The following is a 27,937-nucleotide window of genomic DNA, read 5'->3' as shown; positions in this document are numbered from 1 at the left end:
CACACCCCAGGTGTCCCCAGGTGTCCCCAGGTGTCCCCAGGTGTCCCCAGGTGTTCCCAGGTGCCAGCTTTGCTCTCTCTCAGGGTGCAGTGTTTAGGCAGCTCAGTCTGTGTTTGCACGCGTGTTTATCCTGTTCCTGGCTCTCCCAGCAAGCACTTTGGAGCCAGCATGGAGAAGTTCTCAAGTTAAACCAACCACAAGATGCAGGAACCAAGCACAAGAGCTAAACCCCAGCCTCTGAGAGTGTCTGCCAGGGGATTCTGATGCTTTAAGAGGCATTTGAAGGTTTAATCCACTGAGGAAAGCTCAGATCTGGAGGCACACTCAGGTTTACTCCCCTGTCAGTTGTTCTCCTGTGCCTCCTCCTCAGCCCGAGGCATTTTGTACTCAGGAAGGAATCAGAAAGTTGTACAATTTGCTGTTGGCAGTAGAAGTCCTGCAGCACTCCTGCACCTCCCCATGTCCAGGTCAGCCTTATTTTAGGGGGGTTCTGCTGAGTATGCCCTCCTGCAATAACCCGTGGCAGGGAATGGAGTGAGCATGGCCAGGTGTCAGCAGACTGTTTTCATCACTTTTCCATTTCATGCCTTCCAGCCTCGCTGATGTTCCTTCTGCTCTCTCATTAGCAAAAAATCCCCTTCACAACACTCTGTTGCCTGGAACTTTCTTGGCTCCTTTTTTTGCAGACCTTCACAGCAGCAGGAACAGCCTTCAGTGGCAGAATATACAGAAGGCGAATGTTTTTTCCTAAAGACTTTTTGGAACTGACCAGTGAAGAGCTCCAAGTGCTGCGGCATTGCACAGACACAGCCAATCTGTTCAGGCCAAATGTCCTGGTGCCATTACAGGGAATGGGAATTTTCATATTTACTGCAAGAAGAACAAGAAAAAGTTAGTAACCTCATGCACAGATGGGATTTAAGAGGGTTCCCAACCGAAGGCTAAACCCCTGTGCAGACAGTTACCTGGGTCTGAAGTGGCATCTGTGGCATGAGACACAACCTGAGTGGCAAGAGTCTCACAGGGATCATCCAGTCCCACCCTGGCCCTGCACAGACATCCCAACAACCCCACCCTGGGCATCCCTGGCAGCGCTGTCCAAACGCTCCTGGAGCTCTGGCAGCCTCGGGGCCGTGCCCATTCCCTGGGGAGCCTGGGCAGTGCCCAGCACCCTCTGGGGGAAGGACCTTTTTCTGGTATGCATCTTAAACACCCCTCCCAGCCTAGGTCCTATTTCTGATCACCAGAATCAGTTGGATTTGTTGGGACTGGGTATGTTGGGGCATTCGTCTGGGCTTCCTGGACATTCAGAGGAAGAGTAACTCCTGTGGGGCTGGTAGATGTCTGGGAACCTCATGGAAGACACCTGGAAAACACCTTGCTTGGGTTGAGGGACAGAACCTTGCCATGTGCTGATGTGACAGAGAGTTGTCAGCTCATCCTCTAAGGATGCATTAACCTCAACATTAAGGGACAGTCTTAATTACAGAGGAAGCTGCGCTGAAAAGGTTAAGAAGGCACTGAACTCTATGACCAGCCTTCCAGCAGCAAATACAGGCTAAATCAAATGAAAATGGAGTAATAAATCATAAAAAGTGGAAATGAGGGACAGAGGAGCATGAAGCAATGAACAGCCTCTGGCCTGTAAACAGGAGATAAAACAGGGCAAAGACATGGCATCAGTCTGAAAGCTGTTTCCCAAACATCACATCCCAAAAGGCCTCAGACCGAGGTGGGAGAGCTGGAAATTTGAGGAGAGGTCCCCTAAGGCATCACCAGCCAAGGGCACTCCCCAGCGTGCAAGGGCTGCCTGCTGTGTGGCCAGCAGGCAGAGAGCTGGGCCCCTGGAGGAGCTGGGGCACCGTGTCCCTTGGCCTGGGGACTTCAGAGCTTTTGTCATTGCACATGGTGGTGGGAACTCTTATTTTTGTGTCCAGGCTGCTTCAGGACAGAGCCACCCATTCAAGGCCTCCTGCTGAGGCTCTGATGGAAATACTTTCTGGACTTTTTGTTCCCTTTTTTCTGGAGAACACCCCTGCACAGAGCCACAAACCGATCCCGTTGTTCTTCAGACCTTTTCCCAGCATTGCCTTTCAATCAATCATTCTTTCTTGCAATCTTCAAGCCATGGAGATGGGGACGGTTGCTCTCAGGTTGCATGTGCTGATCAGGACCAAATCCTGGCTGTTTCCTGCTCCCTCTGTCCACAGGCTGCACCTGCTGGTTGATTTGGTCGGGAAGCTCCTGGGATGGGACCATCACCCTACTCTGTGGCTGCATGCTGAACATCCATTGTGTTGCACACCCACTGGCAGATACACCAGCAGCATTTCTTCTTTTAAGTGCAGTGAGTTACACCAACTCCTGTGGGAATATTAGCAGGAAGAGGCTGTGCAGTGTCAAAAATCCCATTCTTATTCAGTATTCCTCAGTGGGACTCCCATGGAGTTGGTCTGTTGGGATAGCAGCTCCCTGGAGGAGTCTCCGGGGCATTAGTGCTCTGCATGCTCGCTTGCAGCCACAGGCACTGCGGGAAAGCAGCACCGCAGCATTTTGGGGGTACACAGTAAAAATCCCTGGTTTGTTTTGCATCCAAAGTGGCTCTCTCCAAGGCCACATTTTCTGCCCTGCAGGGAGCCTGCCTGAGATGCCCAGTGAGATCCCATCCAGAAAACACAGCATCCATGGCCAGAGAAACTGAGGCATGTGTAGGAAGGGTGTAAAATTACTGTGATATGAGGAAGAGGAGAGCTGTGATGGAGAAAGTGGCAGGGAAAAGGTATTTCCTCCCCAAAGGGGTCAGAGCAGTGTCCAGGAGAGAGAGCAGGAAAGCCCAGCGCATCCATCAGCATGTCCCTGCATGGCTGAAGAGTGGCTCAGGAGGTGTCTCTGGGGAGAGGGAAGGAGCCAGCCAAAAGGCCAAGGCAAAAGTGTCAACCTTTACAGTCAGGAGCTCCAAGAAAAGAGCTGGGAGAGCCCACATGGACCTTTTTGTGAGGCTGGTGGTGCTCAGTGAAGGTGGCAGCGCATTCTCCACTGCAAAGCCTCAAGGACACTCCAGCAGTGTCTCCAGGGCGCTGCTTGCTGTTCCTCACCCGAGCAGCGCAGACCCAGCTGCACACCTGAGCTGGGGAGGGACGGCCGGGGCTTTCCCTTGCCCGTGCCACGCTCACAGAGGCACAAACCCAGGCTCAGCAGGGTCTGCACCCGTTTTCATTTAATGGCATTTGAACCGTGCCCCGCTCCACCTTTGGCCTTTGAGCCGTGGCCAGCTGGCAGGAGGCTCCGGCCAGTGTCCGCAGCCCGGCTGTGCCGCTGCTGCCCCGCGGGTGGGTGACCCTGCGCGGGGACACAAACCCGCCCTCCCGGCGAGCAGCCGGGGTGTCACTGCAGCTCTGGAGAGCGCTGAGGGGAGAGCTGAGTCACGGCCAGCTACAGACAGCGGCTGTGAGTCACCGGCACGGCCCGCCCAGCCACAACGGCCTGGCCCGCGGGCCCGCTCCCGGCGAGTGCCCCGGGCTGCCATCGGTCCTGCAGTGCCATCGGTCCTGCAGTGCCAGCGCTCCTGCAGTGCCATCGGTCCTGCAGTGCCAGCTCTCCTGCAGTGCCATCGGTACTGGCAGTGCCAGTGCTCTGGGCTACCAGCGCTCCGGGGTGCCATCGGTCCTGCAGTGCCAGTGCTCTGGGCAGTGCCAGCATTTCTGCAGTGCCACTGTTCCTGCAGTGCCAGCGCTCCGGGGTGCCACTGTTCCTGCAGTGCCACTGTTCCTGCAGTGCCACTGTTCCTGCAGTGCCAGCACCCCCAGCTGTGCCAGCGCTCCTGGAATGCCAATGCTCCAGGCAGTGCCAGTGCTGTGGGCAGTGCCAGTGCTCCCAGCAGTGTCTGCACCCCCTCTCGCAGGTGCCCTCGCTGCTCCAGCACCCCTTGCCAGGCTCTGGCACCATCCTTGCAGCTCCTCTGCCCTGAGCTGGGGGACACCAGGCACATCCCCCTGGCAGAGGTGGCTGCCCACACCTACCACATGCATCAATGACTTTAAGCTGAATTCAGAGTAGGTTTAGGTTAGGTACTGAGGGGGAATTCTCCCCTGTGAGGGTGGGCAGGCCCTGGCACTGGGTGCCCAGAGCAGCTGTGGCTGCCCCTGGATCCCTGGCAGTGTCCAAGGCCAGGTTGGACGGGGCTTGGAGCACCCTGGGATAGTGGAAGGTGTCCCTGCCCATGGCAGGGGGTTGGAATGAGATTAATTTAAGGTCTCTTCTGACCCAAACCATTATGGTTCTAAATCCATGCAGAAAGGTAAACTGGCATCTGTTCCCCTCTCAAACCCCAAAGGCCTGAGCTCTCACCTGCATGAGGGGCCCTCTCTCTCCCCAGTTCATCCCCCCAGCTGCAATTCACCCCTTCTCCCCAGCTGAGCAGAAGAGGCTGTGAGGACATGTGGCCCTTCAGGATCCCTTAGCCTCAGAGCCGGCACCTCATCACAGAACAAGTGGAATTTTTTTTACTTGAGATCTTGATAAAAGATCTATTTGGCCTGTCAGGCACTGCGGGCAGCATGTCTGCAAAGAAAGGTTCAGCTGGGGTGGCACTTCATGTCTCTCATTCTTGTTTTAATGTGTTGGTTTTTAATCGATGAAATCAGGCTCAGGGAAGAAATGTGCTCTCACCTGCATCAGGTGCCTGGCTGAGGGAGCCCTGCCACGCTGCCCAGACTGCATTAGTGCAGAGGGTACCTTGTCCTCTGGCACTGCCCTGTGCCCATGCTGGGAATAGATGGATGCTCTTTCATGCCAGTCTCTCCTGAAAGCTTTACTTTTACAAGAAGTCATTTTTAAAGATAAGCCAGGCAAATAAGCAATAAACCTCTTGAAAAATTAAAGGGAAAGGGTAATTTAACACAGAGTTAATAAAGATAATAAATAATGTGCTGAGTAGCTGGAGGACAGACATGGCTGGAGCTTTCACTTGAATTTTTCACATCCTTCTTTCCTCACTCCCCTTCTGTGAGCATCTCCCCCACCTTCTGCCCTCATCCTTCCACATCCAAGGTGCCCAAGCAGTTTCCATTCTTCTGTGTACAGCAATCACCTCACTCAGCCCCAAAATACATCTGTGAGGTGGGAGGAGCGTGGCAGCACATGCTACCTAACATTGCACAACAGCTCAGGCCCGGAAGCGAAGGATAAACTGGGGGTTGGCTTGAAAATAAGCTGGGCTGTGTGGGATGAGCCAGCCAAGCTGGAATTCAGACGTAAGTTCCTGAGCTCTGGGTCTGTGAGCGAGCTGGCCCTGGGGGTTGAACTGCACTTTAGGAAGGCACAGTCCTGGCCTGGCAGCACCAGCCAGCGCTGGACTGAGCAATGGGCTGGATCTTAGCTCGGCACCTCTGCCAGCAGCACCTTCTTGACATCTTCATATTTCCAGGAAACCTTGGAAGGGGGCCCAGCCTGCCAGACAGCTTTTTTGAAATTGGGAAACCAATCATCCTTTTAAAAAATGGCATTATTGCCTCTGTGCAGCACATTCTGTGCACATGTGTGAGTCACTGCCGGCAGCCCAGAGCCCAGGCGGGTCCGAGATGCAGGGCTGGAACAGCCCCATGGCTGGGGGGGGGGGGGCTGCCCTGAAAGGGGAGCACGATGGCAGCTGGGACCCCAGAGCCTGGCACCAGACTGCACTGCTGCTCTGTGACAGCACTGCACACAACGGGGACCTCAGCTCCACCTGGCTCAGCCTGGGGTGACACAGAGGTGGGCACAGGTGACACTGGGGAGACCAGCACCAGGAGAAGCTTATTGTGCTGAGGCTGGTGAGGTCCTGGCACAGGGTGCCCAGAGAAGATGTGGCTGCCCCTGGATCCCTGAAAGTGCTCAAGGCCAGGTTGGAAGGGGCTGGGAGCAGCCTGGGACAGTGGAAGGTTTCAGGGGGGTAGAAAGAGGTGATCTTCAAGGTCCTTTGCAACCCAAAGCTTTCTGTGGTTTTCTGATTCTGTGGCTCTGTTTGGTGACGGGAATGGGCTGGCCTTCCCCAGAAGAGCTAGTCTGGGGAGTCAGCACAGGCAAGCAGCCAGACCTCCGTGCACCCAGAGATGTCACCGTGAGCAGCACTGATTGGTGCCTCCCTCCATCACAGGGGTTTCACATCCCAGCAGCCTGTACAGCCCCACAGATGTGCTGCCAACCACGTCAGCAGTGTGGGGAAGGGGTTTGTGGTATCCGTGTGATGTCCATGTGGTGCTGCAGAGCACAGGGTTGGGAACAGGGAGGTCCCTGTGATGCCATGAAGATTTTTGCCTTTTCTTTTATACCCCTGTTATACCTTTTTACAACTTCTATACTCTTAGTGTTTTTTGCCTACATTCTTAGACTTGTTTGTCAAGCTAAGAGACTCAACATTTTAGAAGCTCCGTAGTTAGGGATCAGTGTGCCCCAGACCCCAAGGTCCTCTCCAGAACACATTCTGGAAACTAAGATAGAACCATCCAGGGGAAGGTTCCTTGGGGAGGGGGGCTCACTTGAGCCTCTCATTGGGGAATCTTTGATAGATCTGCTAATTAGTAAAGCCTATAATGTTATACCCAATGTTGGGGGGAGGAGAGACAGAGATAGACTCGGTGGGGTGCATCTCAATGCATATGACCTGGACGTGTGCACCTAAGGATCCTTAAAAATAAACACCAAGATAAAATCCCTTTTCCCCTTCTAACCGTGTATGACTCTTGATTTTAAGACCAGGAAAAGGCATCACCTGCAGCAGTGAGCCCCCAGACCTCCCTCCAGCAGCAGCACTGCTCCTCGCTGCCAGGCAAGGCTTTCAAGCACACCGAGAGCCCTGCCCAGGACTAACAGCTCTGTGCTCAGCAGCCTCAGCAGCACCAATGATGCTCTGCTGATCCCCAAGGATTGTTCCTCCTGTTCCTCCACCACCATCAAAGCTCTTCAGCTAAGGACAGGCCCGGCTGAAGCTGTTCTACCGCAGGGAGGGAAGGAGGCACTGGCCATGAAAGCTTTAAGCTCATTAGCTACCACTGGAACAGTAATTAGGTTGATTTGTGCAGGAAGCACAGTGGCAACACTCTTTCTTCCTCAGGCACCACCAACAGAGCAGGGAGAGCTCCCGTCACCCCTCTGGCGCAGAATAAAGGAAGAGGACCGAGGAAGAAAGAGCATGTGGAATACCAGCTCTGCCACGGAGATCTTCAGCAGGCTCTGGAGCCACTGCCACATGGAAAGGGACAGGAGAGCAGGAGACAGTAAGGGGCTGGCTCTGGGTGGTGCCCAGGTCCGTGCTGGGAGTGCAGGTGAGGAAGGAGGATGGTGCAGTGGTTGAACCAGCCTGGGTCAGGCTGACCTGCACCAGATCTGCACTGACTGTCCTGTGGGGAGTTTTACTCAGGGCTTCTGGTCCTCACTCACAGCACCATCAGCATAGAAAAATCCAGCAGTGTGCCACAAGAGAGCCCTGCTGCTGGAACCGTGGGCAGACGAGGGGGCTGCAGCATCACTGCCCTGGCTGAGGGTCCCAAAGGACCTTGATCCCCATTTTGCCCCTCCAGCGCTGCCCCACATGGCGCCAGGCAGGCATGAGCTGGCATGGGGTGTCCTTCAGAGCAGGCAGCAACAGGGAATGGGGCGCCCAGCACCTGCTTTCTAACAGCCATTAAATATTCTCTGAGCTTCCTCAAGTGGGATCACACCCCAAAACCTCTCCTCTGCAGTCCTCAAGCCTCCAAGGTAGGACCAGATGTCAAACCTCCTTCTTTTCTCCAGGGAAGAACATACTGTCATATAATCATAGAGTAACAGAATGGCTTGGTTTAGAAGGGACCTTTAAGATCACCTAGTGTGACCCCCTGCCATGGGTAGGGACACCTTCCACTGGACCAGGTTGCTCCAAGCCCTGTCCAACCTGGCCTGGAACAGGGAAGTTTAACAGATTATCACAGGCAAAACCAGAGAGTGGCAATCTGGCACTGCTCTGTGCCTTTACTCCTAATCCCAAAAGTTCGTGGAGTTTGAGACAGAGAAGTGTTTCCTGCCCACACCTCCAGCAAAACTTCCCTCCTGTTCATGCATAAGCTCCAGCCTGAGCTGCAGCTGGCACGGCAGGGGCACCACATGGTGCAAGTGCCACATGTCTTCCCCTGTGCCATCCTCCCATCCCCACAGGATGCTCCTGGTACAGGCTGTTTTCCTCACAGCTCTAGGGGAGAATACGAGGGGCCCTGGGCTGTGCAGAGATGTTGTGGGGCTTTTTCTGGAAAGCCATTAGCTGAGGGCTGTGATGGAACATGGAGAGGTAATTGGGGAAGATGAGCCTAATCTCATTTTTTTTGTTGTGAAAAGGGTGTGAAGAAGAGAAAAGGAGATGTACTGGTAAATTACCATCAGGGCTGCTATAGTAACACAGCTTTAAAGATTGCCTCATTGGCCTCCTTGGGGCTATAGAAAGCTCTTCAGATTGTTCTGTAGTTTTCCACTCTCTCCTGGTGCAGGCTGGCCAGGGCTGCCTCGTGCCTGTTGACCGTGCCAGCTGTGCATCCATCACCACCCTCATCCCAGCCACGCCAGCCCTGGGTGCAGGGAAGGTTCAGGGGAACGAAGGGACTCAGTCCCAGGTAGGTTTGTTAAATTTCTCCCTTCAGGCTCACGGAGAGTTTCAGGGAAGTACCTTTTCTCACTTATTACTTCTTTTTTCTCCCCCATTCATTACCCTGACTCATTTCCCTGTAGGGAGTCAGAGAGAGGCCCCAGACAAGGCAGTTGGTGAATCACAGGCTCCCAGTGCAGCAGAGGACCTGGGAGGATGGGGACCCGAGTCCAAGGGGATGTGCAGCCAGAGCATCTCTTGGCCAGCACAACGCCCTCACCTGAGCCCTGTCCTGAGACTGGAACTGAGCTTTGTGCTGAACCCTGACCTGAGCCTTAACCTGACCCTGACATGAGCCTGGACCTGAGCCCTGTCCTGAACCCTGACCTGAGCCCTGTCTGCTCCCTTTGGCCCTGCCAGCAGGTGCTGGGGTGCACAGTCCCCACAAAAGGCCAAGCAAGCACAGAGCCGTGTGAGATGTGAGTCAAGGGGGGCATTGCCACTTGCCACAAGTGTGCAGTTCCCTAAGAGTTGCTCCCCACCCCTAAAGGGAGCAGTTTCCCTCCTCTTTTTAAAGGAAAGTCCCAAAGTCGGTGCAGCAGTGCAGTGGCCCCAGTCTGAAGTGCTATCAGATGCCTCAGCTGTGACCACGGGAAGGAGTTTTTTCCTCCAATCTCACATCCAGCTGCTGGAGTTTGCCCCTTACACATGGACCATTCCTGTCTCTGAGCAGTTCCCCAGCCCTCATCCCTGCAGAGCTGCTGCTTCCCTCTGCATCCTCGACAGCTGCCCTTGTTTCCAGCACAGTCAGGCTCCGGGTCAGATGTCTTGCTTCAGAGTATTTGCTGCATAAATAGGATTTAACAGGATTTTTGGCTCCAGGAACTACTCTCAAACTCCTGTCCTCTCCTTCCACTCAAAAATGCATTTCATTCCTCTTCAACACCAGCTTAACGTAGGTGGAGGCATCTCTGTTTTATGCCCTTGTTTCTTTGGAATTCACTGGGACGGAGAAATGCTAATGTTTAATTTCTGCAGGAGGGAGAATGTATTAACAGCCAACCCCCTCAAAGGAGCCCAGATTAATTTAGCAAAAACAAAAGGCTGTGTGAATTCTGGTGTGAATTCAGTGAATTCTGCCATGAGGAATGGGAACTCAATAGGTGTGCTGGTCTGTGGCTTCACACGTCGAAGAGTTTTCAGTAATTTCACTGCAGATTCATAGCAATTAATCAGTCTTATTCTTTATTAAAATAGCACCTAAGGTGAAATTTCATTTCAGATGAGACATGTCCCTGTGCTGAAGAACTCAGGGTCTTTTAGATATGCTGCAATATATTGAAACCAAGCACAAGTGAATTAAGATTTGGCTCCCAGCACATGTGGCCACGCAGTTCCTCAGGAGCAGGGAGCATCAACATTCATCCCCTAGGCACACACAGGCAGCCCCAGCAAGGAGAGGAAAGCTCCTGCCTTCTGCAGGTGTAAATCTCAGCTGTGCCCAGCTCTGGGCTGTCAGACACACATGCTCCCTCAGGGGATAACACCACCCCTCTGGGAGGCAGCCAGTGCCCTCAGACTTGTGTGCTGCAACTGCAGAAATTCCTCTTTGCCACAGAGCCAACCTGGCCCCGGCTCAGGAGGAGGGAGCAGCTCTCCCAGGCTGCCACTCCTCGGAGCGCAGAGCACGAGCAGCCAGACTGTGGAAGGAGGACATTCCTAATCTTACTGAAAAACCACTATTTTTTTTCTCATGTTTTAATGAAAGAGTGCCCAGAAGGTTCTTCTGTTTCTGTTATGAAATTTTCTGGACCTTACCAGGATGTGGCTGTTATTCATCTGTTTTCAGGCTTGTGAGCTGCAGGGTAAAGTTTTATTAACATCTTCTCAGAGGAAAGGACTCAGCCTTGGGGTTTCATGCATACTTACATCCAATGCTAAACATGCAGGCATATTCCTCTTGACATTTCACTTGGTTTCTCACTGAGAACAGGAATCTTCCCATCCTCTTGTTTAAGCATTGTACAATAACTGGATGGAAAGCAGCTCTTGGCTATCAGAGAGAGATCTGAAGATCTGACATGGAAATTTTGCTTTCTAAGAAACTCTGCTGCTGGTAACTAGCAGCTATTGTTGGGTTCAATTTCTCCATGATGTTAAGGCAGTAAATGTAAGGAACTTTCCTGTTGGAGACAAAAGATGACTTTAAGGCAGATGCTTTGCCTTCAGAACTGGACATCTGGAACTGGTTCCCATTTTTGCTGTAGATCCCACATCTGACTTATCCAAACCCTTTGCTTTTCATCTTGAAATCTCCTGCTGAAGCTCTGAGCACTAGGCCAGGGATTGCAGTGCCTTGTGTCAGAAGATGATGATTTAAAAGACAGCCCTTGGATGCTGTGATAAGGTCTGGTGGATGATTCATCCTAAATGGAAGCCATCCCTGTTTGGCAGCTGGCAGAGCTGCTGCCCTTTGAAATGCACCTCTCCAACCTGTGCTCTCCTGGGAGACAAGACTGACACCAAGGAAGCCTTTGTGGCACAACCCTCACTTGCAATTTGTAAAGCTTTTCCATTGGCCAGGAAAGGCTGAAAAGAGCTCTCTAAAAGCTTTCCATTGCTCCTGTCTCACCCTTCCCTGTTGTGTAAGGTGAATGTTTCTCTCCTAAGTGTGTCTTGCTGGCTCTTCCAAATTTCAGAGAAGTTCAGTATCAGGAGACTTTTAATCTCTGGGTCCTAACTTTGCCTGAAGTCTGGCAGAGTTGGAGACAGCTCCATCTGGGAGAGGGGAGGGATGGGGCTGCACACACGCTTCTCTTCAGGGTAGGCTTGTAGCAGTTCAGCCCCATCCTGCTGCTCTGGAGGCTGCCTTCCTCTGTGAAGCTCCAATCTTACATCCAAATTAAACTACTTAATCTCCAATTCTTCAGGCTGCAGAGACAAAAAGCTCTAGGTGTGGGATAGAGTGTAAATAGATCCATCAGTGTGCGTGTCCAGGCTGCACAGTTGATGTGCCTCACGGTGCCTGGCTAAGCGGAGCGAGTGCAGATGCTGGGATGAGTGACTGACCCAAGTGCCCATCTGTTTATCCAAGCCTCTGCTGATCAAAGTATGGAAGGAAGGCAAGGTGGGTGAGACGGGAATGCCTGTTTTACCCTCTCAAATGGCACCTGAGGAAACTTCAGTTGTGTCTATAAATTATTATAGTATAAGCCCACTGCGCATCACAGGAGCTGTTGTATGTTATTCATCTTCATCTTGATGCCCACATCATCAGTATTCATGTTTTGTTTGTCACTTTTGCTTGACAAAAAGACGTCAAGTTGGTATTTAATGCAGCCTTGAGATGTTTATTGTGCATTGTGCCATCACTTTAATGTTCGTGAGGTGCTGGGCTGCAGAGCAGTGCTATTGACCAGGCATGAGAGAAAACCCCAGCAGCAGAGGCACAAACTACAGCTGTGTGCCAGATGTTTCTTACCAAAACTGCTCTGTGGTGGTAGCAAATGCAGGCTGGCCAGGCAGCATGGCACCCAGACAGCAATCGCTCCTGAAACACAGAATATATCGAGTTCTCCAGGGAGTGTCCAAGGCCCTGCCCCTGCCCAGGTCACAGGCATCCAGTTGTTGGTGCTGGATCTGGAGTTTCCAGCTGGATGGCTCAGGTGAATGCTCTAACTGGGGTTCTAACACTTGCCTGAATTCGGGGCTACCTCTGCCAGATTTTAAACTGAAACAGCACAAATTTTGGCCCGAGATTAGATGAGAGAGTGTCTGTGGGGATCAGAGAACTTCACTGGCAGTGCTCCAGCAGGATGACCGTGCCTCTGCCAGCAGAGGCTGTGCCCAAGGCCATCCTCCTGCTGATGGAACTGAACAGAGAGGAGGCTCAGCCTGCCCACAGTCATGCAGAGTTCCCTTGGTACATTCCTAGGAGGAGCCTGTTAATCCCATTGGCCTGGCTCGATTTCCATCAACATAGGAGCACTCTGCCTACGCAGGTTGCTCTGATACTGTTACTTGGCTGCAGCAAGGGTTCCCAACTTTTTTGATATTTTATATGTGTTTTGTAAATGCAGTGTCACAGACGCCTTCTGCCTTGGCAGTCCTACGTGCCTTGTTCCCAGTGTCCATCCCTGGCAATGCCCTGGCTTTTTTCTTCAATAACAGAATTTTTAGTCTCACAGATTTTGGGTATCTGACTCTCTCTATAGCCTTGGAGCCCTTGATGAAGACAAAACACCTTCCAGCCTGACATCAGCAAAACGGCCCTGGGTGACTTTGAGTGAAGAGAAATTGCTACCCATCAGCCATGTGGTGGTGCATGTACAGGTGCACCCAAAGGATGCTGGTGGCCCTGTATCCTCAGCAACCTCAGTGTGTGCAGTTTTGGGTGCCAAAATAGAAGAAAGATATAAAGCAATTGGAGAGCGTCCAGGGCAGGGCTATGAAATGGCGAAGGGCGTCAAGAGGAAGCCATCTGAGGACTGGCTGAGGGCACTTGGTGTGTTCAGCTGGAGAAGAGAAGACTGAGGGGAGACCTCCTTGCAATCTGCAACTTCCTCGTGAGGGAAAGAGGAAGGGCAGGCACTCATCTCTTCTCCCTGCCAGCGACCAGTGGCAGGACCCGAGGGAATGGCCTGAAGTTGTGTCAGGGGAGGTTCAGGTTGGATATTAGAAAAGGGTTCTTTCCCCAGAGGGTGGTTGGGCACTGAACAGGCTGCCCAGGGAACTGGTCACAGCACTGAGCCTGACAAAGATCAAGGAGTGTTTGTTTGCACAACACCTTCAGGCACATGGTGGCATTCTTGGGGCTGTCCTGGGCAGAGACAGGAGTTGGACTTCAATGATCCTTGTGGGTCCCTTCCTCCCCTCGTTCCCTGGGAGCAGAGCCCGGCCCCCACCTGGCTGCACCCTCCTGTCACGAAGCTGCCGAGAGTGGGAAGGTCCCCCCTGAGCCTCCTCCTCTCCAGGATGGGCCCCCCAGGCTCCCTCAGCCTCTCTGCACAGGACATGAGCTCCAGCCCCTTCCCCAGCTCCGTTCCCTTCCCTGGACACACTCCAGCCCCTCAATGTCCTTCTGCAACTGGGGCCCCACAACTGCACACAGCACTCGAGCTGTGGCCTCCCCAGTGCCCAGCACAGGGCCACGAGCACTGCCCTGCCCCTGCCGGCCACGCCACTGCTGACACAGGCCAGGGGCCATTGGCCTTCTTGCCCACCTGGGCACACCTGACTCTGCTTCAGCCGCTGTCCACCAGCAGCCCCAGGGCCTTTCCACACACTCTGCCCCAGCTTGGAGCTGCAGGGGCTTCTTGTGCCAAAAGTGCAGGGCCCAGACTTTGGTCCTGTTGAACCTCCAGCCGCTGCTCTTGGCCCAGCCAGCCTGGCCAGGGCCCTCTGCAGAGCCTTCCCACCCTCCAGGACACCACACTCCCACCCCACTGGGTGCCCTCATCAGTTTGCTAATGGGAGACTCAACCCCCTCCTCCAGGTCATCACTAAACTCAATAATCTTTCAAATACTGCTGTGACACCAAGCTCTAAATTACAGGTGGGATGCAGCTCACGTGCAAAACCCTCAATCAGACTCCCCTCAGCTAATATGGAACACTAAAATAACACAGCAATGTAAAGAACACAGGAATTTTATTGAACCTTAACACTTTGAAAAGCTTAAAGTTCTGGTGGAGAACTAATGAGTGAAACTACTGCTAAGAGGAATCCTATGCCTAAAAAAACTATGGATTTTTTTTTTTTTTAATGGGGTTGGGAAGATTCCTGAGAAACTTAAGCCTAACAAAGTGTTATAAATGAATTTAGGGAGGTGGCTTTCACATTCAATAAAGAGTTGATCGTCAGGAGGGTAAGAATTGACTATAATTGTGATAGGCTGTTTAAAGTTGTCAGTTGACTTGATTGTTATAGTTAATCTTAATTGTTTGTTCCACACTAAGAGGTTTAAGGGTTCAATGTTTAAATGTTCAGTTGTCAAAAAGACCTCCTAGGAATGAATGCAGAACTTTCTAGAAACTGATGAAGTAATAGAAGAAGTGGGCGTTCAATGAGGAATTAACATACAGGCATAAAACAAGGGACAGCAGTGGATGAAGGATGAACCAACAGGAAGACCCTAGACAGCGATCCAATGAAAATGAGGCAATCAAGAAACCCAGGACATCAACGAGCCAATCCCAAAGACTTTGGTGGGAGGAGGAATGGGCGGTATAAGGGCGGGGTTTGGGGGTATTAAATGTGTCACTCTCAGCCTGCGGGCGTGCCTCGGGCAATGTGGGTTCGCAACTGCGTGCTCAGCGCTTTGTTTTGTGCTCAGCAGACCGCCGCAGTGGTTTCCAATTGTCTGTACTTCAGCTAATTGTTTCAGCGTTTAATAAATTCTTCAGACTATCAAGACTGTGACACCTGTTTCTCACAAAAGGCCAAAGGGGTTCACTAATACCTGGTGGGAATGTCACAGTGCCCAGGGCTCAGCACAGCTCATGCATCCCCTGCCAGGGCCTGCAAGCCCAGAGCCCGGCAGGAGCTGAGGAGCCACAGCTGATGGGAGAATTGGAGTCCCCTCCTCTGCCAAAGGCCACATTTCCTCACCTCCTCCCTCGGGGCACTGGCCTCTGCCGGGAGCTCTGGAGCAGAGACGTCTTCATCAGGGCCTGGTTCTCCAGCAGCAGCTGCAGCAGCTCCTCGGAGCAGCCGTGGCCCTGGCAGCACGGCCGTGCAGAGGCCCCGGCGCTCTGGCTCTTCGCCTGCAACACCCAGCACAGGGAGCCCGATGGAGGGGCGGAGGGGCCTCGGGGCTGAGCCCTCGGGCGCTGCCCTTGGCCTCTCCTGCACAGAGAGCCTGGGCCCGGCCGGGCTGCCCCGGGCAGAGGCTGCAGCAAGAGCAGCTCCGGGCTCAGCCGGGCCCGTTCCTGCCCAGCGCCGGGCTCAGCCCCCGCTCCGCCAAAGCCTTGGCCGAAGGGCTGCCCCAGAGGCACCCGCGGGGCCTGCCCAGCTCTGCTCCCCCACAGGGGCTCTCGGCCCTCGCCCCACACCCTCCCGGCCCAAGGCCGTGGCGGCCCCGGCACCGGCCCACCTGCCTCAGCCCCTCCCTCACCTCTCCCCAGCGTCTCCTGAGCCCTCTGACAAGGACCCAGCCCACGTAAAAGCCCCTGAGAATCAGGGCCACGGCTGCGCAGATCCACGGCAGCGCCTCCAGGACCAGCATGGCGTCCCTCCCTGGCGCCACGGCCTCCCGCTCCTCCAGGGCCTGGGGAAGCGCATCCCAGCTCCCTGTGTCCCCAGCAGCGTGGCTGGAAGGGTCCAGTGGCTGCACCAAGAGCGGCAGCAGCCGCAAGAGCCCCTGGCTGAGCATGGTGCTGCTGACGGACGAGCTGCCCCCGCTGAACAGGCTCTGGACGTCCTTCCCAGCCGACTTCTGCCTGGGCTCTGGGCACGGCGACGGGCTGGGGACACTTACCAACACTGTCCCCAAAGGCTGTAAGGTCGCAGAATCACAGAATCAATTCAGCTTGAAGAGCCCTGTGAGATCACTGAGTCCAACCTGGGACCCAGCTCCACCATGGCAACCAGACCAGAGCCCTGAGTGCCACACCCAGGCTTTTCTTCAACACCTCCTGCCACAGGAAATTCACCACCCACCTGGGCAGCCCATTCCAATATCTGATCGCTCTTCCTGGGAAGAAAGTTTTCCTAATGTTGAACCCAAATGTCCCCCGGTGCAGCTTAGAACCCTTTTTTGCATCTGCTCTCTCTTGTCCTTGCGCATCTCTGAGAAGTCTGGCACTGACCCCTTGGTCACTTCCCTGTAGGCAGGAGAAGAGGCTGTGCCAGTGAGTGCTGCTCAACTGTTTGGCCATTGAAGGGTGCTGCTTTCCTTATTATTTCTATATTTACATTAAAGAAGAAAGCATCAGTTCAGGAAATAACTATATCATGTAGCAGACAGTTGGTACAATAATAAATGTCAATAAATAGACCAGGAGAAAAATGGAGGCTGGAAAATAGAAGATGATTTGTAACTGTCAGAAGTACTGGGTTCTGGAAGAGCTTTTCAGTAAGCAGAGCCTCAAGTTTCAAGATGAAGTTGAAGCAGCACATGCAAGGCAGTTCTGTGATGTGATTATAAATCTGTTCCCTTCACCCCAGAGCCATCCATGGCTTTGCCAGTCTTCTTCCACACAGGCCCTGCAATCTTCCATCACGCTGCTTAGCACTATCCCAACCTCTGTCCTAATTCCATTCGAATGATCCTTCCTGTCAGTTGTGAGCTCTGGAAATACAAGTTTGCTCTGCAATCAAAACAATTCTCCTTTTGTACCGGGTTTGCATGGCAAAAAGGGAGAAAATCTGGAGTGAAGTTGAGCCCTGTAAGAAGGTGAGGATGGGGGGCAGGGAAAGGTGTTAAGATTTAGTTTTATTTCTCATTATCCTACTCTGATTTGATTTGTAATAAATTAAACTAATTTGAAAAGTTGAGTCTGTTTTGCCTGTGAGAGTAATTGCTGGGTGATCTCTCCCTGCCCTTATCTCAACCCACCAGCCTGTCATTATATTTCCTCTCCCCTGTCCACCTGAGGAGGGGACTGATGGCTTTGTTGGCACCTGGCCCCCAGTCAGGGCCAGCTCACCTCACTTCTGGGACTGCAAGATTTAAGCAAGTGCTGAAGTGCAAGACAGCAGCAACATCAATGAGCCCGTGTGAGGTCAGATGAGGCAGGAGGAAAGCAGGTGCCTGCTGGCTCCTGAAACAGCTGTGTTGTGCATCTGCAGGTGCAGAGTGGTACAGAGAGCCTGGAAAGCACCAAAATCTGATGATTCTCCTCATGCAAACACACACACACAAACACCTCGTGCTCTGCTGCAGAGAGGAGCTGTAGAGATCCAAGGAGTTGTTGCTCATGCTATACAAGTTCCTGGGAAGGAGGAGATAAAAACTGTTCTCCACAAATGCAGGAGCAGGCAACCTTCTTGACAGTGAATAAAAAATTGCTAGTCAAAAGAATTATAATTAAAGCAATTACCATCTTCTCTGCATACACACACTCTGCGTGTTTCCTAAAGGCTAATGGAGTGCAGTGCTGGGCCTTGATGGATAATCACAAGGGACTGGATAACTTCATCACCCAATCTTCAGCTAATGACTTTAACACATCTTTTTAACTCCGTTTGTACCCGCTGTGATTATGGAGACACTATTCAGTGAAGAAAAGCTGGTTCCCAGAGTTACTGCTCCCTGTGAGTATTTAAACCAGACTCTGAAGCGCTGGATGGGAGGTTTGGTTGGTTGGGTCTGTGTCGTGCTTGAGGAAAGGCTCATGGGACACTGATGACTGTCGGGTCCTCTCACAGTCTGGGGTGGAGTCATTTGTGGCTCCCCAGCACAGCCCAGAGCACTGAAAGAGGCCACAGCTTCTTCACCCAACTTGTCCACTGACAAACCAAAGTTTCCAGAAATTTATTCTCTCATTTCTCAACCTAGCCTGGACCTAAGACTGCCCCGAAAAGCCGTATTTAGTGTGTAATTACAGTCCAGGAGTTCTACTGCCACATGGGGGTCCTGCCAGCGCAATGCTCACTCCAGAGCATTTGAAGCCTTTCTTCTTAACTTTTTATTCTTCCACTGTTTCTCTTTTTTTTTTTTCCTGCAATTTTCTTCTTGAAAATGGCTTCAGGTTGACATCTTGAAACCCCATCAGGAAAGCTTTATCCCTTGGAGACCTTCTCTGAGATCACCTGGATTCCTGGCAACTTTGCTCTTATCTCAGTTTGGAGAAGTCCAAGTCAAGCTGATTAACAGTCATCGGAGATGAAGGGCAGAAAATCAAGCCATCAATCAGCTGCAAAGAGCATACAGCAGCACGAAGAGGCCCATTAGAGGCAAAGTGGACCTGTCAGAGACTCAGCATGAGGTGCCTCTTTGGCAGGAGAAATTCCCACGCTTTAACACTGCCTCTTCAGAGAGAACTTAGTATCATTTTCTGCGGGGGCCTCATAAAACAATTAAAATAAATGTCTTCAGATTACAGTTTTCTTCTCTCTCTGGGAATGTTTCCAGCTCACTCAGTTACAACATCACCACAAAGAAAATGAAATTTTATAATTATTGAGGACAGATACCAGCAGAGGGTAATAGTTTAACTATGGGCCTGCTGGAGCATTGAGGCACTGCCAGGAAGGCACATTCAGAGGTCTTGGCCAGACTCTTTCCCCTCCTGGTGCCACCAGGAAGGGTTCAGGATCACAGAGAGGTGCTGCTGTGCTGGCTGGGAGCAGTACAGAGCTCTCCTAGTGTACCACACCCAGGGCAGCTGATGCTTGTAGGCCTCGGCACAGTGGGTACGTGCCCCAATCCACAGTGAATAGTGTTAAAAATTGAGTTTGAGCTTATTTTCCTTCCCACTGTCTGCTCCTGTCTCCTCTTGCTGTCCTGCAGGCTACTTCTTCTCCATCCTGTCCCCTCTTGTCCAGTCATTCCCTGTTTTCCACTGTCTTCCACCAACCTTTTTGCTTCTGCAGCTGTGTTTATTGCTCTTCTCTTCCTTCCTGTTGCCGACACACTTCCCCTCCTCCTTGGTGATGTCCTGGCTCCGAGTTTGCCGGTGTTGGGTTGCAGATTCCTGGGACAGAGCCTGGCCTTTGCACCATGCTTGCTGTATTCCTGGCCAGCTGTCAGTGACGCATTACACAGGCTAAGCCCAAGGCAGCTCTTTGAACACATTCCCATGCTGGTCTCTTTGGATCTGCTTGTTCAAGCTTCTTCTGTTACACCCTCAGCCCACTTACAGAAATCACTGGTAATTTTGTAGCTCATAAAGCCAGAAAAGCAATTACAAGGGTATCAGTAACTTCCTTTTCTCACACCAAGGCTCCCTTGCAAATGTTTTATTTCACAGTATGTTAAAAACCATCTTGATTTACAGCAGAAACTGGAAAATGCTATCTTCAAACTTGGTGTCTATGACTACCTGGACACAATTTTTTTGGATTTATCACATTGCCATGCAGTGCCAAGTGAGCACACGCTTCTGGCAGGAACCAATTCGCAGTGCTTGTGCAGAGCCTGAAACATGAGGGTCCTAACACACAGCAGCGACCACTCAGTGCTACTGTAATGCCAACAACAGAAATTCAGCAGGGGTGTGATTTGGCAGGAGCAGTCTTAAATTTAAACTTACACTAGAGCAAGAGGCAAGCCAGTTCCACAGCTGAGTTATCAGACTGTGGCTTGCCTGCTGCAGATCTTATTTCCAACATCAAGGATGTCGCTTTTGCCTGAATTCACCCCACTTTATGCATTTGGAGCCTAAAAAATGGGGTTTGTCTTGGTGATACACCCACACAGTGTGTGATCCACATGCCACAGAAGCCCTGGCTCTGGCCCTTCACTGCTGGCTCCACCAGGACCAGTGGGCACCAAGACTCAGGTTAGGTGATTTAATTAAGGTCTGAATGTAGGCTGGATGAGTGTAAGTTCTTCATTCTCATTGTGGTCATCACAAAGTGAAAATTCCACTCACCTACTCAGTAGGGATTTGGGAGGAGGAAACTGGCCTCATACTGAGCCTTGGTAGCATCTGAACGGGTGGGACTTGGCGTGGCTGGGTCTGCTGGAGAGAAGGTGAGGATCAGTCAGGTAAGTTCCTCAGTGTGATGGGACACATGCACAGAAAATACACCCAAAGCCTACTTTCCTGAGTACAAACAAGCAGGATGACAGATTCCTTGCATAGAAATCCACATCTCCTTGCAGTGGAAGTACCTGACCCACAGGCAGTCTCCTGCAGGGCTCAGGCTCATGCAGTCCATGCAGTCAGTGCCCACCTTCCCCCTTGCTGAGCCCCTTCCCCAGCTTTGTGGGGCTGTGCAGTGAAAATGCACTTTTACAAGGTTGGTTTTCAAGCAACCAGGGAGCTTTGGGACTTCTGCTCAGCCCTTCGTACATCGTCGGTGCCTTCTGTGGTGGCCTCCACTGCTTTGTTGGTGGCAGAAAGGACATGCAATGGCTTCTGCCATTTAACTCGAGCATTTTTAACACCTCATGGGGTTTTGTCAGGTTTGTGAGTGACACCTCAGCTGCACAGCTGAGTAGCTCAGGTACTGCACCACCAGAACCATGAGCTAATCCCGTGACAAGAACGGGCTGGAAAACCCAAAGCTGACTTGGGTGACTGACCAGCATCAACCAGCTCTGCTGGCTGTGTTTTCCTTTGCAGATGAGTGTTCATCTACTCCTAAAGGTCACAGTTGTTGAAGAAAGAATTGCTAAGAAGTCTTTCCTCCCTGGAGCTCTGCCTTCCCATGCGTCCGTGCTGGGGAGTGAAAAAGGCCGGCTCCCTGAGAAGTGTCACTGGAAGCCAGAGCTCACACAAGCCCCCAGCACACCCCCCCAGCCCTGGGGTTACTTGTGTTTCAGAGAGGCTGTGCCAGGCAGAAGCTCCCACATGCTCTCTGCTCCTGGCTGAGTTTGCTCTGCTGCATCGCTTCAGGCAGGGCAAATCCAGAGCTTCCTCTGTGAGCGCAGAGGCTCCAAGCCAGTGGAATGTAGGAGGTGTCATTGCAGCACGCAGGTCAGCTGTTTAAAAGCTAAACAGCCTCAAAGGCAAAAGAACATCACCCTGCACCCATCCCCTCACCTCGTGGGGTCCCCCATCCTCACCAAAGGCTGCCCAGGTGTACACACCTTGTGTTTTGGATCTACGTGTGGGAAGCTCCACACTGATCCATTAGAGAAGACTAAGAAATATCCACTGAATACAGAACCAGTTCTTCTGTTCTAACCCAGATTTCAGCCACAGCTGCAGCCGGTACAGAGTTGGTGGTGCCTCTCCATGCAGGACACAGACATTTCACTCGTACCTACTCAGAGACAATTTGGGGGAAGCAAACTGAAACAAAGGCAATTGGGATGGAGAGAGAAATGTTTTATATTAATTCCAAATTTTATGTTGCAATTAACTGACAGCAAAGAAACTGAAAGTGTCCCACAGTGGCACAGACTTTTTCCTGCCTCGTGGAATCCAGGGGGAGTAGCAATTTCTCCTCCTGCTTACAGCTGGGTCTGAAAATGATTATATTCAAAAGAACAAACCAGATAATTTGTCCCAAATTGAAAAAAAGGCCAACAAAACAAAACCCAAGCAACTGAAAATAATTTTGTCATAGCTTGCCCAATTGGATTTTGCTTCACAATCATTAACTTTCCATTGCAAAAGAATTAATATGGGAAACTTTTTCCAGCCTAATTCTTAACCCTTGCCTTTCTAATTAATCAGATGGTGATCTTACAGCTTGATTCTGTTTTCTGTTCTAGTTAAACTGTTTAGAAATGTGCTAATGATTCATTCTCCTGCAATTAGATTCAGCAGGCAGAGCCTTTCCTGCACTTCTGCAAAGTTTGCTGTGAAGAAGAGCAAAGCACAAAGAAACCAGTCATGGATCCATGAAGAAAATCAATGGCATTTGGAAAATACATTTGAGGATCTGGACCTGTATTTAATGCATGTCATTAGCTATTTGCAAGAGACAAATGACATGAGGGAAAGCAGTTTCTTTCTGTCTGCAGGGAGCTTAGAAGATATTCTTCAACTTTTCATATTCCACTTCTCTTTTGTATTAAGAATCCAAGTCTCTAAAGATCTACCTTGTAAAATTGCCACTGAAGTGTAACAGGAGACACTGTGAAATTCAGGCACTGCAAAACTCAGGGAAATGAATTTCCATCGTGGCTCTGCATAAATTTGTTCTTTGCTGAAGCTGAGCCTGGGAAGTGACTGACGTTTTCATGCCGTGTGTGTGCTTTGAGGCTTAGATTTCACAAGAAGTGCAGATGCACCACTGGGAGCTCCTTGGAAGCTGCCTTGTTTACAGGGCTCAGCCTGGCGGGGCTGCGTTTAATCCAAGTCAAGTCATGGGAGATTGTGCTCCAGCCCTCTCATCACAGTCCAGACTCCATGTTGATATGTGCTACTGCAGAGAAAACCCTCCCTGTTGGAGAAGGGAGAGCACAGCATCTCTTCATCCAGTAGGACTTGGCCCAAAGCAAGCCAAGAAGTCCATCAGAGGCCAGGGACCAAACCAGAGAGACATGCTGGAGTGTGGCCATGGCTGGGATGTGGCTCACGTAGTGGCCCCGAGGACAGAAGCCTGAGCTTAAAGGCAGACCTGGAGGCCCCACAAGGCTTCTCACTGCCCTGTCCTCACAGCACCCCAATCCTGGATTTGGGATATGCACAGCAACACCAGAGCTGGCCTTGGATCCAGGCAGGTAAGCCCTGAGGAAGGGAAGCAGCTCTGTTTGGAGACCTACATCCTGGAAAATGATCCATGTGTTATGAAAGCCATGGGTGCAGGCCAGGAGGGAAGGCACCATGGGCAGCTCCAGACTTCTGTGCACTGCAGGCATAGGCCACTCAGGCTTGGGGGGCCATGGGGGTCTCTGAGGAATCATGAGGTCCCCAGGGCTGGGAGTCTGCTGTCTGGAAATGCCACATTTCAAATGTGTGCCTTTTGGTCTTTATTGAATGGTTGCTCTATGACAATGGAGCTTTTCTGTGACTGCGGCTGGCCAGTGGTTGTAGTGTACACCTGGAAAGGAAGTTTCTGTCACCCATTTGTTGCCTGTCCTTTGATGAGGGGCCTGTTGGTAGGAGGTAGGAAACACAAATATTTGCAGCACTGGGTCTAAGGCTGGCAGAGATGGGTTTGCTGTGATAAATGAATGCCAGTCCTGCTACTGAGCAGTCTGAGCTGGGACACAAGCAAGAAGAGAAACCTCAGTGTAAGGTTAGCCATGGGCAGGGCTTTAAAGGGATTTTGTCTGTCAGGAAAGAAATTTAATGTTGGAGTTACAGGGAGCAAGCAGTAACCCGACACAATTTCTCCTCCAGAAAACCTGCTTCAGGCTGAGTGGAGGGAGCTCGCACAGACATTGCAACACTGAGTCATGGCTGGACAGGCTGGAATTGTAATGCCTCAACAGCTCATTCTCCTCTGTTTTCAAACAGGAGCTTAGTTCTGTAGGAGGTCAGAGATGACAAGAGAGGGAACAGTGACAAAGTTGCCCAGTACTTCTACTACCCCACAGTTCACCTCGCATCCTTCACATGCTGAGTGCACGTTTCCAAAGGCTTACTCCTGCCCACAGTGCCTGGCAAGCTCTGCTTCTACCTAAGCAACAACACACTTGCTAAGTGTCTTCATCTATTGCAGCCTCCTTCCCTCCTTCCCCCCTGAAACCTCCCGGGCTCCAGGACTTGTCTGGCTTGTGCAGACACATAACCTCATGAGGCTCAGCCCCACATAAATGCCTTTTCCATTCCAAATCAAGGACTTCACCTGCATGGATTCTGCCTGTGTCTCCCCCACCTGCACCTCCTTTCACTCCCCAAGTCCTTGAGATACCTCTGACTTCAGAAAATCTGCAAAATGTCTGTTTTACAGCTTTCTTTGCTCAGCTTTAGCCCTCCAGAACCAACAACATTTATCTCACTGCATCATCAACTCTCCACCCATTTCAAAGTCAATTGAAAGCACATTTTCTCCCTTGCCTGTGGTTCCTAAATTATATACCCAGCTCATTTCAAAATATCAATTCAGAAACTTGGCAAGGTGATTATTAATAACAGCTCTGTTCTTCTCTGGAGGAAAAATAATACTAGAAACATGTGAAATGTGTACACAGTTGTCATTCTCTCTCTCCTCTTTTGCCAAACATTCTGTTCTTTACAGGAAATCAAAACAACCCTACACCCAGTATTAAGTGGCTGAGGCAGTGTAATGAGCATAGAACCACGGAATTGGGACAGTATTCCTTAACGTGTCCCAAAACTTGGGGTAACACAGATGCCACCGTCTGTCATGAATTAGTGCTTGGCTGTAAGGGGTCAGCAGCACAGGGGGGCTGAGCCTGAGGAGCTGCACACACCGAGAGCTGGAGCCCAGCGCTTCCTTCAGTCACATGTGTGGAGCTCATCATGGCAAACTGCTTCAGCTGTAATGAAGTCATTCATGATTTGATTCCAAGATTTCACATGGGCTTCCCAAGGACCCGGAGCTGCTGGGAAGCACTGAGCTACAGCGTGGCCTTCAAGCACCAGGCTGGCAGCAGGTTAGAATCCCAGAATCATGGAATGGTTTGGGTTGGAAAGGACCTTAAAGCTCATCCCATCCCACCCCCTGCCATGGGCAGGGACATCTTCCGCTAGCCCAGCTTGCTCCAAGCCCCGTCCAACCTGGCCTTGGATGCTTCCAGGGATCCAGGGGCAGCCACAGCTTCTCTGGGCACCCTGTGCCAGGGCCTCCCCACCCTCACAGCCAGGAATTCCTTCCCAATATCTCATCTATCCCTGGCCTTGGGCAGTGGGAAGTCATTCCCCCTTCTTCTGTCCATCCATGCCCTGGTCCGAAGTCCCTCTCCAGCTCTCTTGTAAGCCCCCTTTTCATACTGGAGTTAAGTACCTGGTTTTTACTTTCTAATTTTTCATTTTCTACCTGTACTTATAAAACATACAGTAAAGTCCTGAAGACTTTTTCATTGCCCATAGTGCCACAGGATGTGCAGTGCAGAACTCTCCTGAAGCAAACCCAGTATATGGGTGCTGTGTACGTTGGGAGCTGAGCTCAGTGATCCAGGTGTCCCCCTTATCCCATGTTCCCACACCATCCCAGCAGGAACCAGGGTTGTGCTTCCCTAATGCACACTGGGGAAAGAAGGCAAAACGAAGGCAAAAAGAAAAGAAGTCCCTTGGAGGATGAGTAGGGAATCAAGTCCTTTGGAGGATGAGGGGGGGAATAGAAAGGAGGGGTGCCTCTAACTCCTGTGGTGGAGGGACAAAGTGAGGGGTTCCCAAGGAAGGGAGGAGATGAGAAGTTCTCAAGGGATGGGGTTATGCACAGAAGGGAAGCTGTGCTTTCAGCCTTGCAAGACAAGGAAGAGCCAGCTCACAATCACATTGTTTTGAGAGGAGGATAACGTATAAAAAGGTTAGAGAGGTATCCAGGGGCTTTTAATTCTGAAGACTTGTCCTGGAGTCATGAGGCCAGTCCTCTTTAGTGGCATCTAGGGACCTGTAGGAAAGAAGTGCTCACACAGACAAGAGCCAACTTGTTACTCACCTTACCCAGTAGCATCAGTGGCTTTGGCTATCATGGGCCCAACAGCTCCTTGCTGGCACCGCAGCCTCTAGGGTGCTGAGGATCTGCCTCAAGTATCCTAGAAACATGGCACAAAAAGATAAATAAATAAAACTAAATAATAAATAAAAAGTTATAAACGGAATGTCTCATACCAGCAGGAGTTTGGGAGGAGAAAGTGGTTATAGTGAGAGCCTTTGTGCTATGACAGCCAGTGCTTGTCTGGCAGATACAGCCCTGCTTCCTCTCCCTGCCTCCTGGAATTCTGTCTCCCAATTACAGCTCCCTGGCTCTGCTCCAGGCGCCTCGCTCCCACAGAAGTGTGGGGTATTTAAGAAGGAGTACTTCCCAAGTGTTTAACGTGCAAGGGTTTAAAGGGAATCAGATACCATTTAGAAGCTGGCCAAATTCCCTGTTCTCTGGCTAGGGAGGAGATAAGCTTCCACTTGAATGGAGTGGAAGTAAAAGCTGCCCTGCTGAGAGACCCCCAAAGTGAAGACCTGGAACCAGCCAGAGGATGGGAAAGGCCTGGGCTGACAGTGAAGTCACTGAGCCTCCAGAACCTCCTTCAGAACCTTTGGAATTCACCTCAGAACCTCTGGAGATCAGTCACTGCTCCACAGCCTTTCCTGGGACTGCCCAAGCTGTGTCTGGCCATCACAGCTGGTGGGTTGGTACAGGACCTCAGCTGAGCCAAGGCACTGGTTTCACTCACACCAGCACAGCCACAAAGCTGTCAGGTCCCATGGGCCATTAGCATCCCTCCTCATGCTCTCTTTTCCATGGGTTTCCCTGCAGCACCACTGCGCTTCTCCCACCCCGAGTCCCCCCATGCTGCTCATGGCTGAGTGTGCATTGTGCAGTGCAACCCTGGGTCCTGTGATGCCATGAAGATTTTTTGCCTTTTCTTTTATACCCCTTTTATACTCTTTTACAACTTCTGTATTCTTAGTGGTTTTAGTCTACATTCTTGGACTCGTTTGTCATACTGGGGATCAGTGTGCCCCAGACCCAAGGTCCTCTCCAGAACACATTCTGGAAACTAAGATAGAACCATCCAGGGAAGGTTCCTTGGGGGGGGCTCATTCAAGCCTCTCATGGGGAATCTTTGATAGATCTGCTAATTAGTAACACCTATAATGATATACCAGATCTTTTGGAGGGTGCATTGCAGTTGGCATGGAGGTGCATTCCACCTGGACGTGTGCACCTAAGGATCCTTAAAATAAATACCAAGGTAAAATCCCTTTTTCCCTTCTAACCGTGTTTGACTCTTGATTTTAAGACCAGGAAAAGGCATCACTGCAGTACCCCCAGGAGCCCTCCTGGGTGATCCACCTCCCACATGGTGCCATGGGCTCTACCCTGTCACACTCCCTGCCAGGACAAGGACTTCACACGGGTCAGGCACACATCTGTGAGCTGGCTCAGGGTGCCACGTGCTGGTTTCACCTCCTGTGCCAAGCCTTCAGAGGCAGGTAGCAGAGAGCACCAGCAGAACCCACAGCCCTCTTTTCAGGGAGAAGAAACTTGCTGCATGACACTTTTGCTAAATCATTTGTTCCTAAAAGCCATGTTCACCCTTCCTTTTCCTTGGCTGGGCCAGCCCTGGATTTTGGAAAGCACTGCATTAACCTACTTCACGCAGATTGCCTGATCCCTGTTCATGTACCACCATGGAGTACTACTCGTGGAAGGCAGTCAAATCACACACAGCAGTACTAAGCATGAAGAAGACTCGTGAAACTAGAGCTTCTAAAATATCAGTGCACCCCTTTTGGGTTAGGAGTCCTGCCCTGAGATGTCCTAAAATTGGAAAAATGACCTGAAACGGAAAGTTCGATGCCCCATCACATGAGTTTGATGCCACCTCGTGGTAGTTCCATGTCCTGATTTGCAAGGGAAAGGTTTCGCTCTTGGGATGTTTCCCAAGAGTGAGAGAAACAGTTTGGAGAAAGGATGAAGATAGACAGATGTCCAGCTCTTCACTGCTGATTTGCAGCTCCACAGCCCTGTTAATAAATGTTAGTATGAGTGTAAAACAGAGGGATTGCACACTATTCGGTAAGGTAATGTGGAAATACCTACAGGATAGAGATGTGGCCATCACAGAATATGCTGAGATGTCCTGACACAAAAATTTAGCCATAGTTGCCTCATCCTCCTGGGACCTCAGACAAACACTTCAACTGAATT

General features: G+C 51.3%; 1 long non-coding RNA gene across 1 annotated transcript; it reads right to left on the bottom strand.

Annotated features, from left to right (window-relative positions):
- Window positions 1–20,049: 20,049 nt before the first annotated feature.
- On the bottom strand, window positions 20,050–25,947 carry LOC109143596. The gene is made up of 3 exons (XR_002043866.3): window positions 25,897–25,947; window positions 25,724–25,820; window positions 20,050–20,217 (listed from the first exon to the last, which is right to left on the bottom strand). It is a non-coding gene; the product is annotated as an uncharacterized LOC109143596 (long non-coding RNA).
- Between the last annotated feature and the right edge of the window lie 1,990 nt (window positions 25,948–27,937).

The sequence above is a fragment of the Corvus cornix genome, chromosome 14, assembly GCF_000738735.6.
Source record: "Corvus cornix cornix isolate S_Up_H32 chromosome 14, ASM73873v5, whole genome shotgun sequence".
Classification (NCBI taxonomy): Eukaryota; Metazoa; Chordata; class Aves; order Passeriformes; family Corvidae; genus Corvus; species Corvus cornix.
Note: the sequence above shows the minus strand (reverse complement) of the source record. Positions and strands in the feature narration are given on the sequence as shown.